The sequence below is a fragment of the Apium graveolens genome, chromosome 10, assembly GCF_009905375.1.
Source record: "Apium graveolens cultivar Ventura chromosome 10, ASM990537v1, whole genome shotgun sequence".
NCBI classification, from domain to species: Eukaryota; Viridiplantae; Streptophyta; class Magnoliopsida; order Apiales; family Apiaceae; genus Apium; species Apium graveolens.
Window position 1 is genome coordinate 207,469,447 of NC_133656.1, and position 9,272 is coordinate 207,478,718.

Genomic DNA, 9,272 nt, shown 5'->3' on the forward strand with positions numbered 1-9,272 from the left:
ACTTGAACATGTCACACCTAAATCGACTCCAATGATTACTTCAGTTAAGCTCACAAAGGATGAACAAGCTACACCTGTAGATGTCACTAAATTTCGAGGTATGATCAGGTCTCTTTTATATTTAACTGCCTCTCGTCCAGACATTATGTACAGTGTATGCTTGTGTGCTCGTTTTCAGTCTCAACCTAAGAAATCACATTTGAATGCCGTTAAACGTATTTTTAAATATTTGAAATGTACAAGTGACTTAGGATTATTTTATCCTAGTTCCTCTTCTTTTGACTTAATCGGTTTTTCAGATACTGACTATGCAGGGTCACAGGTTCATAGAAAAAGCACAAGTGGTGCTTGTGAATTTTTAGGAGATTGTTTGGTTGCATGACATAGAAAAAAGCAATCCTCTGTAGCTCTTTCTATAGCTGAAGGAGAGTACATTGCAGCTGGAAGTTGTTGTGCTCAAATTTTATGGATACAACAAACATTGCAGGATTTTGGTATTTTTTTTATTCAAATATTCCTATTTATTGTGATAATACCTCTGCAATTAATATCTCTAAAAATCCTGTCATGCATTCTCTTACTAAGTATATTGATGTTCGTCACCATTTTCTTCGAGATAATATTTCAAAAGGTAATATTGATCTTATTTATATATCTACTGAGAAACAGCGTGCAAATATCTTCACTAAGCCTTTAGCTGAAGATCGTTTTTGTGTAATGCGTCGTGAATTAGGTATGTGTTCCGTGTAATTTTTACGTGATTATATGTGCATTATTTCATAATTTTTATGTGTTTTATGGTATCTTTTATTCTTGTGGTTATTATATAATATAGTTCCGTGTTAATGCATAATTATTACATGTATTTATGTATGTGATTTTCTGATTATTAGTTTTATAATTATTTTATTATTTTAGTCTGTGTGTTTCTCCGTGTGGAATGCAAATAGATTTAGGCTATCTATTTGATTTGACTTATCACCTCCTCGTACTTCGTGCATGTACTTCTCTCTCAGTACATCTCCTCTTTCTTTCTCTTCGTTTCCTTTTCCACTTCTAACTCTTTGTCTTCTCATCTTTATATATCATTGTTTTTCTTTCTTCTTCCTTTTCATATTCCCTCAATCTCTCTCTCTCTCTCACCAAACGCATCTCTCCTTTTCTCTCTTAACCCTTTACTTTCTTTCACCATGGCCCGTCAATCAACCCCCTTTACTCGATCAAGATCCACCGCTCACCAAACCCCAACCGTTGGTGCCTCAGGCTCCAAGTGCTGCTGTGTTAATACCGTTGATTCAGAAGCTTCCAGCGAAGCATCTCCCAACTCGTTTGAACGACATGCAAAAGAAAGCGGCTCCAAAATCTTATCCAAGCCTATTATGAAAGAGCGTATATGTGATGTTGATCTTTTGACCCGTGTTGGAGTGTTTGATTTGTTTAAGTTTCAAGGATGTGATTCGCTGTTATCATCGGAAGAAGTTATCTACCCAGAACTCGTTCGAGAGTTTTATGCTAATTTTCAGTTACTGCAAGAAGGATTAGTGTTTTTGAATGTTCGAGGGATTCCCGTGGTTTTCAAGCCGACATGCTTGCCAAAATTGGAGGTGTATCTGATCAAGGGGTGTGTCCGTTCACTACACACCAAACATTTATGGAAGTTCCGAGACTTCAGTATGAGGAACAATTTAAGGTTATTGTTGGAGATAATTTTGTTGATGTCTCCATAAAACCCTCGGTATCAGATCTAACTCCACTATCTTTGTTGTTGTTTAAGTTGTTTCATACCAATTTGTTGCCTCGTAATAGTGATCGAGATCGAATTACTTTTCAAGATTCAATTTTATTGTCAAAGTTTATTATAAAGGTCACCTATAATATGTCTTCCTTGATAATCGAAAATATGCATCACTGCTCGACTCACGAGTCGATGCATTTTCCTTATATAGCTTTGTTGTCTAAAGTTTTTCGGTATTTCTGTGTGTCGGTTGATTCTGTTAAATTTGAGAAGGTTAGCACTGTGTTTGATTTGTCAGTGTTAACAACAAATAATTTGTTTGTGTCAGAGTCGAATGAGTTATTTTTTGATGAAACTCATAAGAATGTCGGTGGTATTCCTAAATCCCCGAACTATGCATCTGACCCCTTCGATCAACCCACAAACACTTTGTTTAATTCATTGTTGATTAAATTAAATGAGAACTCTGCTGCTTTGGCTAATATTAATCAACACTTTGCTTCTGTTGAGACTCTTGGTTCACTAACCTCACAGGTTAGTATGATGCATGCTTCTTTTGAATTATTTCAGAAATTAATTTGTTATTCTCTGGATTCGATTAATGCCAAACTGTCCGTTTTGCATACTCATGATGTTAAGCTTTCTAAGACTTTGGTTTTTGAGTTCGGAACCCTCCAAGAGGGTATGGTGTCCTCGGCAAAGGCCTGGGAAAAAGAATTTGTGAAGATGTTCTTCAAGCTGGGCTCTGAAACCAAGTTTGTGTCATAGCAGCTGTCTGCTATGCAGGACAAAGGAAAAATGTACTGGCACAAGAAGCGTGACTGGATCGGTGATTGCACGTTGGAGGAGATTACTGCCCCTTTGCCTCTTCCTACCATCCCTCCACCCTCTGTTTTTGGGATGACAAGGGATGAATACAAGGATAAGATTTTTGAATGGCTTCGGGAACGAGACGGCAAAGCACCAACAGAGGATGCATTCGACAAGCTCTTCTCTAAATATGGATATGCTCTTGTTTTTCCAACTGCAAAGGATAAAGCTTCAGGCTCTGGAAAGAACAAAGGGAAGACTCAGGTTGATTTGTCTTCTTCAGACGACTCAGATTGATCCCTTTTACGATGATGAAGGGGGAGGAAATGTGTGAAATATTTGAATGTTTTAAATGTTTCTTTTGAATGCTTTAAATGTTTCTTTGTTTTTTAGGACTAAGTGCTTTAAGACTTTGTTTGCCTCAGACTATGGTTTTATGTTTGACTATGGTTTTATGCTGATTTGAATGATTATTGAAAGACAACTGGACACCCTGGTTGAATGGGTGGGTTGTTCTTTGGTTTGTTAAGTTTTATATAATTGGGATTGTCTCTTCTAGTTGTCTCATTATATCTTACTTACTGTCTCATTCATAACATATCTTAGTCTCATTTAGATGTCTCAATTTGATTGTCTCATTCGCACTAGTGCATTCATATTTTATCTGTTAGATATTCTGTTGCTACTAATTTTCTTCTACAGGGATTAAAGTGTTTTTGATAGGGGGGAAATTTGTCAACATCATAAAAGGGGGAGATTATTAGTTTGCAAAGTTTCTGATGATGAACAAAATTCAACAGAATGAGAACAATTGAAAGGCCCCTACAATTGAAAGGGGGAGATATAGTTTGAGTTGTAATCAATTTGTTTATTCTTGTACTTGTGTATTCATATCAACTTTTTGTCTGGTTTTGGCAAGGCTTGATTTCAAAGCATAGCAATGTAGCTAGAAGGCTCATGAATAGCAGTTGGCTAGGTAGCAATGTTACGTTGGGAAAGGCTTTCTTTCAAGTTCTATATTTATAATCAAGGAAAAGACTGTAAGTTCTTTTATTAGTTGGCATTGGGACTTGGATGTAGGCCATAGACTAGGTGAAGGGGCTGAACCAAGTGAAAACTCTTGGTGTTCTGAATTATTTAATTTCTTTATTACTGCATTTTTATTTCAGTAATTTATTTTCTGCAGAGTAATTGAGACTGTCTCATTGTCTGTCTCATTCGTAAAGGGTCTGTCCCATTTACATAAGAGACTGTCCCATTTTCCATATTAGTTAGATAATTGTTTATATCGTTTGGGCCTTTGAATTTCAATTGGTATCAGAGCAGGTGCATTTAATTCTGATACCAATTGAAATAAGTAGGGGCCTTTCAATTGTTCTCATTCTGTTGAATTTTGTTCATCATCAGAAACTTTACAAACTAACAATCTCCCCCTTTTATGATGATGACAAAATTCTCCCCCTATCAAAAACAATTTAATCCCTGTAGAAGAAAATTAGTAGCAACATAATATCTAATAGATAAAATATGAATGCAACAGTGCGAATGAGATAATCAAATTGAGACATCTAAATGAGACTAAGATATGTTATGAATGAGACAGTAAGTAAGATATAATGAGACAACTAGAAGAGACAATCCCAATTATATAAAACTTAACAAACCAAAGAACAACTCACCCATTCAACCAGGGTGTCCAGTTGTCTTTCAATAATCATTCAAATCAGCATAAAACCATAGTCAAATATAAAACCATAGTCTGAGGCAAACAAAGTATTAAAGCACTTAGTCCTAAAAACAAAGAAATACTTAAAACATTCAAAAGAAACATTTAAAACATTCAAATATTTCAAACATTTCCTCCCCCTTCATCATCGTAAAAGGGATCAATCTGAGTCGTCTGAAGAAGAAAAATCAACCTGAGTCTTCCCTTTGTTCTTGTCAGAACCTGTAGCTTTATCTTTTGCAGTTGGAAAAACAGGAGCATATCCATATTCAGAGAAGAGCTTGTTGAATGCATCCTGTGCTGGTGCTTTGTCGTCTCGTTCCCGAAGCCATTCAAAAATCTTGTACTTGTATTCATCCCTTGTCATCCCAAAAATAGAGGGTGGAGGGATGGCAGGAAGAGTCAATGGGGAAGTAATCTCCGCCAACGTGCAATCACCTATCCAGTCACGCTTCTTGTTCCAATATATTTTTCTTTTGTCCTACATAGCAGACAGTTGCTGCGACACAAACTTGGTTTCAGAGCCCAGCTTGAAGAACAACTTCACAAATTATTTTTCCCGGGCCTTTGCCGAGGACACCATACCCTCTTGAAGGGTTCCGAACTCAAAATCCAAAGTCTTAGAAAGCTTAACATCATGAGTATGCAAAACGGACAGTTTGGCATTAATCGAATCCAGAGAATAATAAACAAATTTCTGAAACAATTCGAAACAAGCATGCATCATACTGACCTGTGAGGTTAGTGAACCAAGAGTCTCAATAGAAGCAAAGTGTTGATTAAGATTAGCAATTGAAATATTGTTTATATCGTTTGGGCCTTTGAATTTCAATTGGTATCAGAGCAGGTGCATTTAATTCTGATATCAATTGAAATAAGTAGGGGCCTTTCAATTGTTCTCATTCTGTTGAATTTTGTTCATCATCAGAAACTTTGCAAACTAACAATCTCCCCCTTTTATGATGATGACAAATTCCCCCCTATCAAAAACAATTTAATCCCTGTAGAAGAAAATTAGTAGCAACATAATATCTAATAGATAAAATATGAATGCAACAGTGCGAATGAGATAATCAAATTGAGACATCTAAATGAGACTAAGATATGTTATGAATGAGACAGTAAGTAAGATATAATGAGACAACTAGAAGAGACAATCCCAATTATATAAAACTTAACAAACCAAAGAACAACTCACCCATTCAACCAGGGTGTCCAGTTGTCTTTCAATAATCATTCAAATCAGCATAAAACCATAGTCAAATATAAAACCATAGTCTGAGGCAAACAAAGTATTAAAGCACTTAGTCCTAAAAACAAAGAAATACTTAAAACATTCAAAAGAAACATTTAAAACATTCAAATATTTCAAACATTTCCTCCCCCTTCATCATCGTAAAAGGGATCAATCTGAGTCGTCTGAAGAAGAAAAATCAACCTGAGTCTTCCCTTTGTTCTTGTCAGAACCTGTAGCTTTATCCTTTGCAGTTGGAAAAATAGGAGCATATCCATATTCAGAGAAGAGCTTGTTGAATGCATCCTGTGCTGGTGCTTTGCCGTCTCGTTCCCGAAGCCATTCAAAAATCTTGTACTTGTATTCGTCCCTTGTCATCCCAAAAATAGAGGGTGGAGGGATGGCAGGAAGAGTCAATGGGGAAGTAATCTCCTCCAACGTGCAATCACCTATCCAGTCACGCTTCTTGTTCCAGTATATTTTTCTTTTGTCCTACATAGCAGACAGTTGCTGCGACACAAACTTGGTTTCAGAGCCCAGCTTGAAGAACAACTTCACAAATTATTTTTCCCGGGCCTTTGCCGAGGACACCATACCCTCTTGAAGGGTTCCGAACTCAAAATCCAAAGTCTTAGAAAGCTTAACATCATGAGTATGCAAAACGGACAGTTTGGCATTAATCGAATCCAGAGAATAATAAACAAATTTCTGAAACAATTCGAAACAAGCATGCATCATACTGACCTGTGAGGTTAGTGAACCAAGAGTCTCAATAGAAGCAAAGTGTTGATTAAGATTAGCAATTGAAATATTGTTTATATCGTTTGGGCCTTTGAATTTCAATTGGTATCAGAGCAGGTGCATTTAATTCTGATATCAATTGAAATAAGTAGGGGCCTTTCAATTGTTCTCATTCTGTTGAATTTTGTTCATCATCAGAAACTTTGCAAACTAACAATCTCCCCCTTTTATGATGATGACAAATTCCCCCCCTATCAAAAATAATTTAATCCCTGTAGAAGAAAATTAGTAGCAACATAATATCTAATAGATAAAATATGAATGCAACAGTGCGAATGAGATAATCAAATTGAGACATCTAAATGAGACTAAGATATGTTATGAATGAGACAGTAAGTAAGATATAATGAGACAACTAGAAGAGACAATCCCAATTATATAAAACTTAACAAACCAAAGAACAACCCACCCATTCAACCAGGGTGTCCAGTTGTCTTTCAATAATCATTCAAATCAGCATAAAACCATAGTCAAACATAAAACCATAGTCTGAGGCAAACAAAGTCTTAAAGCACTTAGTCCTAAAAAACAAAGAAACATTTAAAACATTCAAAAGAAACATTTAAAACATTCAAATATTTCAAACATTTCCTCCCCCTTCATCATCGTAAAAGGGATTAATCTGAGTCGTCTGAAGAAGAAAAATCAACCCGAGTCTTCCCTTTATTCTTGTCAGAACCTGTAGCTTTATCCTTTGCAGTTGGAAAAATAGGAGCATATCCATATTCAGAGAAGAGCTTGTCGAATGCATCCTGTGCTGGTGCTTTGCCGTCTCGTTCCCGAAGCCATTCAAAAATCTTGTACTTGTATTCGTCCCTTGTCATCCCAAAAATAGAGGGTGGAGGGATGGCAGGAAGAGTCAATGGGGAAGTAATCTCCTCCAACGTGCAATCACCTATCCAGTCACGCTTCTTGTGCCAGTATATTTTTCTTTTGTCCTGCATAGCAGACAGTTGCTGCGACACAAACTTGGTTTCAGAGCCAAGCTTGAAGAACAACTTCACAAATTCTTTTTCCCAGGCCTTTACCGAGGACACCATACCCTCTTGAAGGGTTCCGATCTCAAAATCCAAAGTCTTAGAAAGCTTAACATCATGAGTATGCAAAACGGACAGTTTGGCATTAATCGAATCCAGAGAATAATAAACATATTTCTGAAACAATTCGAAACAAGCATGCATCATACTGACATGTGAGGTTAGTGAACCAAGAGTCTCAACAGAAGCAAAGTGTTGATTAAGATTAGCCAAAGCGGCAGAGTTCTCATTTAATTTAATCAACACTGAATTAAGCAAAGTGTTTATGGGTTGATCGAAGGGGTCAGACGCATAGTTCGGGGATTTAGGAATACCACTGACATTCATATGAGTTTTATCAAAAAACAACTCATTCGACTCTGACACAAACAAATTATTTGTTGTTAACACTGAGAAATCAAACACAGTGCTAACCTTCTCAGATTTAACAGAATCAACCGACACACAGAAATACCGAAAAACTTTAGATAACAAAGCTGGATAAGGCAAATGCATCAACTCGTGAGTCGAGCATTGATGCATATTTTTGATTATCAAGGAAGACACATTACAGGGGACCTTTTTAACAAATATTGACAATAAAATTGAATCTTGAAAAGTAATTCGATCTCGACCACTTTTACGAGGCAACAAATTGGTATGTGTTAGGAATATGTTGTAAACTTGATGATAAGTTGAACAAAATACCCTAGTAGATTTAACTTAGTGTTTTTGTAGCTCTCGACGAATGTTTTACAATAGTCCCGATGGATGAACTTTATAGTCCCGACGGATGACCACTGTACATCCATCGAGAGTGTAGCTTATGTAATAATAAGTCTTGTAGCACATGTCTGCAAACAACAATGCATTAGTTGAGTAGATGTTGTAGGATTTTTTAAGTCATGTTGACTGCTAGATTGATATGCAAAATAGGTTGGCTAATTATAAATGTGAGATGTCTTGTAATTCTGTATAAGTGAAATAGAGTCAAGTGGCAGAAAGACTCCCGACGGATGATCTACAAATGCTCCCGACATATAATCAACAAGGAATCCAATGGATGACCAACATAGTCCCGACGGATGATCATATTCAAAAAGAGCAGTTGACAGTGACAACACAGTCACATGCGTCAGGTATTTGCAAATGGAATGTGGCAGCCTAATTGAAGGATTTAGAGAACAAAGAAGCATTACCATTTACATGCAATTATGAAGAGATTCAAAGATGCTGGTAGTGTAATGAAGTAGCATGAAATTAGACTAGAAACAATTTGTGTTTTACTTGTTTGTCATTTTATCATGTAACTTGGTAGTATATAAACCAAGTGTAGCAAGTAGAACAAACAACTAAGAGAATAAGCATTATTTTCAGAGAGACGGAAAAGGTTGTATATGTTAAGCATCTCTTTGTAATTCTGTAAGTTCACTTGTAAGCAGTTGTGTGCTATTCAAGCATCACAGAGTTCTTATCTTAATATATATCTCTGGTGGATAAGTTCATATCCACCAGAAAGTTTTAAAGCCCTGTGTTTTATTTCTTTGTGTTTGATTTTCATATCTTTATCATTCCGCAACATAGAAAAATCTACACAGTTATATTATTAAGTAAGAACAGTCTTAAAAGCAGAAAAAGAAACCAGAATTACATTCAACCCCCCTTCTATAATTCTTGTTGCATTATTTGGGAATAATAATTGGTATCAAAGCAAACTCTTGAAGAACAAAGAGTTTAAAGATCACAACAACTAACAAGATGAGCATAAAAGATGTTGGAGTAAAGATTTCATTTCTGGACAAAGACAACTATCGCCATTGGAAGGTGAAGATGCATCTGCATCTCCTATCTCAAGATGAAGCATATGTAGACTGCATTGAGAAAGGTCCACATGTCCCTATGAGAGCTGCTACAGGTAATGAACCATCTGTCCCAAAACCTAGAGCATAA